Consider the following 8,900-nt stretch of genomic DNA (forward strand, 5'->3'; position numbering starts at 1 on the left):
CACTGTCTATCTCCCTTCACAGTAAGTCTTATATAAATATTTAGTGAACTGATAAAAATTAAGGTACTACCATTGTTACTCATGCTCACGTCAAGAAAGGGGCTTTGAAGTCTGGCAAGCCAGGTCTTATTTGTCATGTCTGTAATATTGCTCTCTGGTGATATGGAGGGTTGAATTCAGATCTCTAAATTTCAGACTCCACATCTTTGAAATGGGAAGAAATAATAATTTGTGTCAGACACATATTGAATAAAAGCACTTTATGGCTTCCTGCTCTACCCTCAACCACCATCTGATTCTTTTATGATATTTACCCAGCAAAAAAAAATCAAAAAGGTTCTCCAAAATTTATGTCCTAGGAGCATTGTTGATAATAATCAAAACCAGGAAACGGTCTGAGTAGCAGAATGTCTACCTATCCTAGTACAGGATAAAGTACCGAAGTGTTAGGATACAAGGTGGGACCAATGGATAGGGAGTGATGAAGGTGTTAGGGTATTTTGTTAGGAGAAAAACAAAACAAAATGATGAGAACAGGGTGAAGTGTTTACTCATTCACATGTACATAACAAACATACCAAAACCTTAAACTGATTGTTTCTGTGGTGTAACAAAACAAAACTAACTACTGATGCTCTTGTACAATTCCAGTACCACCTACTGTGGTGGTTCTCAACCTGTGGGTAGTGACATGAAAAACTGTATTAAAGGGTCACAGCATTAGGAAGGTTGCCCTAAGCTAATGAATAGGTGTGTGTGTGTGTCTAAAAGGCAGTATTTGCAAATAGTTGAGCCTTAGTAGTAGATGCATTAAAACACCTGCTGGAAAAATAGTTGGAAACCAAGTGAACCTTGCCTACGGGACTTGAGTGACCGGTAAGATCAGGTGTCTACAGCCTGTAACGTAGCCTGGGCATTCGTTCTGCCTTCTGCCAGTCAGTGGCATTGAGCCTTGGCGTCCTCACATCTGGCTACTTACAGACTTCCATGAAGCTTTCTGTGAACCTACTGCACTTAACAGTGACTAGCAGCAAAGGAAGAGTCATCAACAATCAAGTCTTGGCCTTCAGCCAGGACAGCACAGCTAAAGGGGCAACACCCACCCTGGGGAATGGCTATGGAAAATACCTGACCCTCTCCAAACCACTTTGCTGAAATCTTGTCAGTGATTGTGCCTGTTTCCTTTCCTTTGCTTTCTCTTTCCTTTTCACTAAGCCCTTGCTCTTAAGCATCTAACCAGTAGGTACTACACTAACTCCTTGTAAGAAAAGACACAAAAATAGATGATGCATTCTCTGCTTTTGATGCTCATAATTACACAAGCCAGTGACTGCATCATAACAGGAAAAGTTGAAGAACAAAACCAAGCATTGTGTGATTAAATGCCAGGGGGCGGTACAGGCAGCAAGAGGTTCCGTTGCTTTGGTACCGTTTGGGCCATAAATCCTTCACATGCCATTTTTTATCCTCCCAGTGTTCGCTAGGCACAGGTGGCATCTTCTCAGATACACTTAAGTCCCTTAAGGCAGAAGCTTAGTCCTTTCTTTCAGATGAACCTGTGTTGTTAAAGCAAAGAGGGACCGGAATGACCCTCAACCATTAAGAGACAGAAAGCATGAAAAGTTAGCCAGGCCCCATTGAGCAGGCCTGTGATCTCAGCTTTCTAGAGGTTGAATATCGCAATGTCAAGGGATGCCTGGACTGCACAGTGAACTCAAAGCCAGCCTTGGAAGATTAGTGAGATCCCTTATGAAATTATAAATTCCTGAGCAGAAGGAGGAAGAAGGAGGAAGAGGAGGCAGCAAGAATGTTTGCAAGGGTGGGAATATATCTCAGTGATAGAACTCTTACTTTGTTCATAGTGGCCTTTAGTTCAACTCCTAGTAATGAGAAAGAAGGAAAGAAAGAAAGAAAGAAAGAAAGAAAGAAAGAAAGAAAAAGGAAGGAAGGAAGGAAAGAAAGAAAGAAAGAAAGAAAGAAAGAAAGAAAGGAAGAAAGAAAGAAAGAAGGAAAGAAAGAAAGAAAAGGGAATAAGAAAGGAGGAGGGAGGAAGCAAGGAAGGATGAAAGCAAGGAAGGAAGGAAGCAAGCAGGAAGGAAAGCTCAAAGCAGAGGGTGGAATCTGGTGGTAGAGATCTTGCCTAGCATGTAGTATCCCTACAAGGAACACTCTTTAGCATAAGAATCAAAAAGTAAATTAAAAATACTAAGATTGGGGATGTATCCCAGGATTTTCTTTTTTTTTTCTTTTAAAAAAAAGCTATAAAATAAATATAAATAAAAATAAGAAAAGGTGAACCTCTATTCATCTTTGAGAGTAGAATTCAGATGCCCGTTTATCCATAGACATTCCTACAGTAGTAGCCAACAGCACAGCAAATCACTCCAGTCCTGAACTACATCCCCACAGTTCATCCATGCTGCCACAGATTGACGTGTGCTTCTTTTGAGTGTATGTCTTTATTTACGGATCTCATTTTTCTGTTGTGAACAACTGGGAAACAACCAGTTTCCCAGATCATTCTAATCTCAACTGGCCTCCTACATCCACAAGTAAAAAGCCAGCTTGTCCTTGTAACACATCTTCAGACATGAACATCAAGATGGATGGAGCCACAAATCTCTCATCCTCCAGCAAGTTAGCCTGCCTTTTTATGTGGCAGGATGAGAGATCCAAGAATGAATGAAAATCAGGACGTTTTCCTGAAATATAGGCTAAGCATTGGTATGCCATTGCTTCTGAAACATTCTTTTACTGAACCTCACAGCTGAGCCTAGATCCAGACTGGAAAAGTAGAATTAAACCTCCACCACACTGCTGAAGAACAAATTCATGGCCTGGAGCATACTAAGCAAGTGTTTTGACACTGAGCTGTAGCTCATCCCTAAGCTCAACCGTTTGATGTCAAGACTTACAAACTTGTAATCCAAGGAAGGAGAAGCAGGTAAAAGCATGAACACTGATTATTTCTTAAAGCCATATTTGTTCAGATTTAATTTATATATTGAATTCATGCTTTTGGAAATCATAGTAAAATGCACAAACAGTTGACCATCATAACTACTTTTAGTGTCTAAGTAAATAATGTTAATCACACTAAAATTGTTATACTACTGATTTTCAAATTTTTTTAGCATTTTTGTCTGCCTATGATTAGCTTATTCCACTTAACGTGATGGTCATTAACCCCGTTCATTTTGCTGCACATGGCAAGGTTGTATTATTTGTGGGTGAATGCTTCATTATGTGTATGGCATGTATGTGTGTGTGTGTGAGTGTGTGTGTGTGTGTGTGTGTGTGTGTGTGTGTGTATTACAAATTCTTTATGTACTCATCCGTTGATGGACAACTAGGATGATTTAATATCTTAGTCATTGTAAATACTGCTTCAGTAAACATCAGTATTAAGAAAACTTAAAAAAAGAAATCTCTTTTCTATGCTGAATTCATTTATTTGGGTATCATGCTGGCTACTGTTAACAAGCTAGAGTCATTTGGGAAACAAGAACATTAATTGGGAAAATGCTCCTAGCAGATTGGCCTGTGGGCAAGCCCATGTGGACATTTTCTTGATCAGTGATTCCTGTGGAAGGGCCCAGCCTCTTGTGGGTGGTGCCACCCATGATCAGATGATCCTGTGTTGTATAAGAAAGCAAGCTGAGCAAGCCATGAAGAGCAAGCCAGTAAGAAGCATTCCTCCATGGTTCTGCACCAGCTCCTTTGCCTCCAAGTTCCTGCCTTGAGTTCCTGTTCTGACCTCCCTGGATGATGAACTACAACTATCAGATAAAATCAACCCTTTCCTCCCCAAGTTGTTTGGGTTATAGTGTTTTATCTCAATGATTAGAAAGCAAACTATAATCACAAGATGAGCTACCTGGTAGTTGGGGTTGTTGAGGCGTCTCCATATGAGCTTCCTCAATGGCTCTACTAAGCCATATTTCCATCAACAGTAAACTAGGAGTTCTTTTTCCCAAACATCCTTGCCAGTGTTTGTTACTTGTTCAACATTGTTTTAGCTGTTTGCTTTGAACTTAATCTGTTCCCCCCCCCAGAGAAACATGATAGTAATTGGCAACATTTCTTTAACATAATCACATAATGCTGTATGTCAATATGGCAGCCTAAATAAGGCCTTAATAGGATGACACCAACTGACATACTAATGTGGAAGGGAGCCTCACGGGTACCTACCCATAGACAAAGGACTACAGGTACCTAAGGAATGCTGTGAGATAGTCTTTCCCTGGTAAAAGCCTCCCAATTAGTTATCCAACACCCAGTCATCAGTCCTGAAATCATATACTTACACGTAACATCATAGAGACTGAGCAGATTGTATGTGTGTGTGTAATATGAGTGAGTGTGTGTGTGTGTGTGAGAGAGAGAGAGTGAAAGGAATGAAGAAAAATGACGTAATACTATTTTAATTTAAAAAAAATATTACTAGACAAAGGAGGAATTCCTTTAGCTTTACCCACAAATTTTGAAATATTGAAGTTTATTTTACATTTAATTCAAAATTCCCCTTTATCCCATGAATTTAGAAATGTGTTTAGTTTCCAAAATGTTAGGGATTTTCCAGGCTTCTTTCTGTAAATTATTTCTAGTTTAGCACTGGTGTGATTAGGAAACATGAATTGTATGCTTTAGCTATTTTAAATTTGTTATGGTTTGTTTTATGGCCCAGAATGTGGTCTCTCTTGGCCAATGCTCCACCTTCATTGCTGCTGAAATGCTCTGGAATCTTCAGTTTGGCCTGCCTGCTTCACAGTGTGGTCCTCTAGACCATAGCGACTTCACCTCCATGTTTTCTGTTTCCAGTTTCCAAATGTCCCACCTCTAAACATGTATCTACTACTATCTCTTTTTTTTTATGCTAAGATGATAAATAATTATTTCAGTGACTGCTAGGTGATGAAATAAAGGGAAGAGACTAGAGCTAGTCTGAGGTCGTTATTATGTAGATCACTGTAAAGCACCAAAGCAATGCCTAGGTATGATAGCTATCGCCATCAACCCATTGCACACACTTACACATTTTCTGTAGTTCCCGTAGGCATTGTTGAGTCAGGGTCTGATGTGGCACCTGGCCCCTTACAGTGGAATATATCCTTCCTTTGTTATGAGACTTTGGGCTTCCCAATATTAACAGTTCGGCCTCATTTAACTCTGTCTCCTGCAGCTACTCTCATAAACACAGAGCTGCAGTGTCAGATGAGACTTGAAGGTGTTTTGGACTGGAGTTTATTCTGATACTTGGGAAAGCAAATGAAGGCATCTCAGCCAGTCACTGAACAGGCAGGAGTATGCTCCATTCAGGGTGGGTAACCTGAGAGCCTACGTGTCCTCCCTGATGATAGTCAATCTTTGCCACAACATTTATACTATCCACGTGTATGTGTCCATAAATGGTACTGGAGAGATCACCACCAGGCTAGGTAGAAATACAGGCTTGTCATTGTAAGACTCGCTAAACAGCAATCCTCTGAGGATGAAGCACCACCCCAAACTACTAGAGACTCAGCCCCAAATCTCTGCTTTTTGATCCCTGGGGGAAACAAGAGTGGGGACTCAGGGGCAGACCACAGGAAATCTCCTAGCTCCTCACCAATTCTGTTGTGAACTGTTGGCCTGGCCATCCTGCCAAGTTCTCCAGTTTTATCTGGGGCCACCGCCCTTTGCCCTCTGCACTGTAGGTACAATAGCCTCCTCTCCTTTCCTGGCACATCTAGGCTAATTTCCCACAAGACATCCCGCCCTCCTGGAGTTATGGCAGCTTCTCCCTTTGTCTTCATAGTTCTCTCTGTTTATCACTTCAGTGAAGAGGACAAAATGTAGAGAAAGAAGAAAAAAAAAACCCTTAGCCTGGAACACTTGGGCTCTTCAGAGTCTCCTCAAGCACACAGCACTCCCAAGGTGGCCATTAGCTCTTCCCCTCGAATCCTGAGACAAAGTGACAGTTGGAATGCAGAATCTAGCAAAGACACTTAAATTAGAAGCTAACTTTTCTTAAAGTAATGGTGGGCGGGGTGGGGTGGTCTCCTCTTACGTTCCGCAAAATACTTAAGTTGGGAGTATGAACCCTGTGCTGCCTTTTTCTGCTGTCAAAGTCCAGTTTGAGTTGCCATCTATGATCCACATTCTAGCTGTACAGCATTAGGTGATAATAACTCTGTAGCCTTTAACCTGCCTCAAAGAACAAAATGCAAAAACTGGGGTGCGGTGCACCCCTGTAACCCCAGCATTCAGGGGCTGAGGCACAAGGATCAGAGATCCAAGCCATCCTGGGTTCCACAGTGAGACCACCTCAACAAAACAAAAAGAACCAAAGCAACCCAGAGAATTCACATATAGGGGAAATGTATGGAATCCTTTATGTGTGTTTAATTTGAAATGGTGCTGACAGACCCACCAACAACCTATAAGCATATTGCTCTGGCCAGTCTACAAACTGAACAAACCAAGGTCTCCCAGGAAACACAGTACAGAACTCTCATAAGAGAGAAAGGCCTGGAATCAGACATAAGGGCCCACTCCCACCCTCCCCTATCATGTTCCACAAGATACCAGGGCCTCAGCCTCTTTGCGTAATGTACTGATAGTACTTGTCTTATGAGGCTGTTAAAACACCAAATGAGATAGCGCAAACTCGGTGTTTAGCACACTGCCTGGGTTATGTAAAAAGTGAATGTTAGTATTTTGCTAAAGCATTTAAAGTGAAGTCAATGACCATCAGCTGCACAAAGCTCAAAAGAACCACTTTCAGTGACTAGAAAACTTAAAAAGTGAAAGCAACCACAGCCACATTCACATCACATGTCAGTGATCCCAAGAGTAAAGAGCCACCATGAGCGAATGAAGCTAGTGTCTGGGTTTATTTGTTTCCAAGGGCGACGGAGCAGTTGGTGTGCCTTTTGCACCAACACTCCTTCAGCAATAGCTAACACTCACTATGCCTCAGTCTCCTTACAAATAAAAATTAAAAACTGGTTTTCAGTGCAAATAGGAATAAAAGCGAAACAAACTTCTGCATGAGAGGTAGTGATAATTTTATGTATTATCTACTTTCCCTTTTTAAAAATCCATTAAGATAAATAAAAAAAGCACCAACGAACAAGTAATAAATACAATGTTATATTTATACAGTGGAATATTACTTGGCAGTTAAAAATAAAATGCTGGTATATGGAGCAAAGAGACGGATCCTAAAAACACGAGGCTAAGCTAATTAATCTTTGACCATATTGTATCATTTCAGTTACATAGAATGCAAGGGAAGACAAGGCAAATCCATAGATACAGAAGGAAGGTTTGAAGTCAGCTGGGGTTAAGGTGGAGGAATGAGTCAGAGTGACTGCTCAGAGCACCCAGATCATTGCTGGAAGGAAAAAAATGTCTAATTGATACAAGTAAGGAATTAACACCACAGATGCCCAAAGACCTGCACACAAACAATGGGCTTTGTGGGTGTGAACTATTTCGCAGAGGCTTCCAAGAGGGAGGGCCTTCTCTGTAGGGCAGTAAAGTAGGGGTTTTAGATCCACACAGGATAGGCAGTAGGATTAGCCTAACATTTAGAACTGAATTTAAACTAGGCCTCCTCCTTCCTCTCTGGCTCATGGACAATTGGCAATATTCCCCTCCAGATAGGGGCCAGCTCTGAAGAGGGAATGTCCTGCTGCAGCCAGGTACCCTACTTCTCAGCAGGCAGCCAACACAGATGTTTCCACCAAGGCAAAAGCAGATCTTACAAAAGCAGCCAGGGAAGCCACCTGAAAGAAATGATACGAAGACAGAAGATAAAGGCAACATGTAAAAAAAAAACCAAAAACTAATATTAATATCAGATGTTTGTAAGATGCCCTGTACATGAAACAAGAACATGTTTTAAATGTCTGTGATGGTTAGTCAACTTGACACACCTGGGAAGCATGAACTTCCATTGAAAACTTGCTTCCATCAGTTTGGCCCATGGCTATGTCTGTGGGGTATTTTCGAATTACTATAGAAGGATCCAGCCCACTGTGGGTGGTTCCAGTCCTATGGCTGCTGGGTATGGTCTCTGTAAGAAAGCCCCTCCCTTCTTTTTAAGGAAGTAATGCAGTTCTCTCTGGCACTGTAATCATAGACAAATAGCATTATATATTGTCAACCCAAAGAAATTTACAAATAATAAAAATCTTACAGCGTGAAAAAAAATCTTATCAATTAATGGCGGGGGCTGAAGGATGAAACCAAAATGTGGCAAAGCATCTGACCATAGTACAAATGTCTGAAAAATCCTCACTGAGGTATAAAGAAACAGAGGAATCTCTCACGTTCTTAAAAGCTAGCATTTCCAACATTTGACATGGAAATCTCTACATTGGTACAGAAAATGATCACATTTCCTTGATATGAATACTCAGAGATGATGGTTAATTATGAGACAGTTATTGACACAAGATTTCATGATAGGATAATCCTGCATTTTTAAGGTTATCCTAAAAGAATTCCGTTCACCCCTAGTTTTCAGAAACCTGTTTACAACAGAGAGAGGAAGCACTCATGTCTCTCAGAACCCAGGACAGGCTCTGCTGTGTTATCTTAATCTTCCACAACCATGAAAGATAGCAAGTTCCATTCCTGTTTTACAAAGAAACATTCCATAAATAACATCCAAGATGACAGAAAGTGTGGTTTATTTCCAGTGAGTACTCGATCGAATGTAACTAAGAGAGCGGATAATTGCAGTACCAAAAGTTTTGCAAAGCAAGCGAAGAGCTTTTCATGAGTTGCTAAGGGCGCACAGCATGGGCTGAACACTACTCATACAGAAAGTTCAGCTACTGCCCACTGTCCACCAACACCCTGAGACCTGCTGTGGACTTTGAAGTGTGGACAGAACACAGGACAAA

The sequence above is a fragment of the Psammomys obesus genome, unplaced genomic scaffold, assembly GCF_907164565.1.
Source record: "Psammomys obesus unplaced genomic scaffold, mPsaObe1.curated_primary_1811, whole genome shotgun sequence".
NCBI classification, from domain to species: domain Eukaryota; kingdom Metazoa; phylum Chordata; class Mammalia; order Rodentia; family Muridae; genus Psammomys; species Psammomys obesus.